This window comes from Tasmannia lanceolata, unplaced genomic scaffold (assembly GCF_043159265.1).
Source record: "Tasmannia lanceolata isolate RefF3 unplaced genomic scaffold, GAP_Taslan_0.1 ptg000025l, whole genome shotgun sequence".
NCBI classification, from domain to species: Eukaryota; Viridiplantae; Streptophyta; class Magnoliopsida; order Canellales; family Winteraceae; genus Tasmannia; species Tasmannia lanceolata.
The window spans coordinates 2,759,724-2,761,603 of NW_027518702.1; positions in this window are offsets into that span (position 1 = coordinate 2,759,724).

A 1,880-nucleotide genomic window follows, 5' to 3' on the forward strand; every position below is an offset into this window, starting at 1 on the left:
CTAAGTTGAACCCTGACGATTTAAAATAAAATAGAAAATAAATTTAGAAAAAATAAATTAGGTGAAATAAAGAAAATGATAATGATAAGTGACAAACCCAAGTGAGAGATAGAGAAACCTAAGAACGATAATAATTTATCTAAGTGGCGTTTTAGGCCCTATTTGTTTTGGATATCGAGAATTGATGTTGAGTCCAAAACTGATTATTGGACTCAAAATTGCATTTAGATTTGAGTCCAATGATCAGTTTTAGACTCAAAATCAATTCTCAAAATCCAAAACGAACAGGACCTTAGTATTTTCCTCTTTTTCTACATCTAACTTAGTATTATGTTCTTAATTAACTTCTAACTCAGAATAAAAAGATCATCATTAATTAATAATATTCTTTATTAACTAATATGGTAAGTATGGAGTTTTACTTTTTTTTAGGGTTAAAGATTAAAAAAATCCGTAAGATGTTAAGATGCTTAATTTAGTATATTAATGAACTTCTTGGTCCATATAGGACCGACTGTTTCAAGTGGTTCTTACATCTAAATTAAAAACAAGCGGGCAATTCATTCAATATCAAGAAAACTATACTAGCTTGATCAAGCTCAACTGAAAAATGTGAATTATTCCAATAGGTCTGAAAACCAATGTAGATTGGCCGATTCGAACCGGTTTTCTAAACATTGAAATATACTAGCTTGATCAAGCTAGACCGAAAATACGAACTATTCCAATGGGAATTTAGATTGGCTGATTCGAACCGGTTTTTTAGACATTGAAATATACTAGCTTGATCAAGCTAAGCCGAAAATATGATCTATTCCAATGGGTTTAAAAAACCAATTTAGATTGGCCAGTTCGTACCGGTTTTTTAAATATTGAAATTACCTGCAAATTAACGAACACAATCAAGGAGACTTGGAAGTCAATAGATACTAAAAGCCATTGGAACTTAATTATTACCACCCAAGGATATGGGCAATTAGAGATATTGCCCATATCTCTAATTAGCACACTTCAATTAGAGATATTGCACTTACCTACTTAAGCAATTGTCATGTGTTAGTAGATTCTATACTACGTTCCCAAAAACCATTCAGAGTTGTACATCATTTAGCTTCATCCGCAGTGATCCGTCTCATTCTACACTGTGTGCAACACTTGAGAACATTAATGTTGTTTAAGAAAGTCTAAACAAACCTCACACATTATACTATAGCAAGCATCAACGATACTCCCACTTATGTTATAACTAATAAGTATAACTAATAAGAGAGTGATGCACCAACGCGATTCATGCAAAAAAAAAAAAAAAAAATACACAGGTCCTTTGGCCGTGTATCTCCATAGTTACCTTACCTTATATACTCTTAAGCATTACAACGCTGCATAATCAATCCATTCAATATGGGCCAACAATGTAATTGGGTGTTGTGTTGATCAACTTATTCAGAACATGTGTTAAACATCCTGCTATTATGTTTTCTCATGAATTGCTGATCTCAAAGAAAAAAAAAACACTTGAACAAATTTGAACTCCAAGCAATACATGATTTCATTGCTTCGTTTTTTAATTTTTCCTTGTTTCTGTGTAAAGTCTACATGGTTTCACTGTACACAGATACTCTAATACAATAACCATATAGAAATGTTTCAATACGGAAAGAAACTCCTCAAGTTTTGACTCTTGGTGCCTCCTTCAGTTTTTTACTATATTGATTACAGAAATAGATTAATTAAACCCTGTTTGATTAGTCATCTCCACTACTGAAACTAGTCTTCTCAACATGAAAATCACTCGTTTCGCTGCTTTTGACTTTCTTAACCTTTTTACTCTTATATTTCCTATGCAATGCCGCTTAGTTCTATGTAACATGATTAGATTT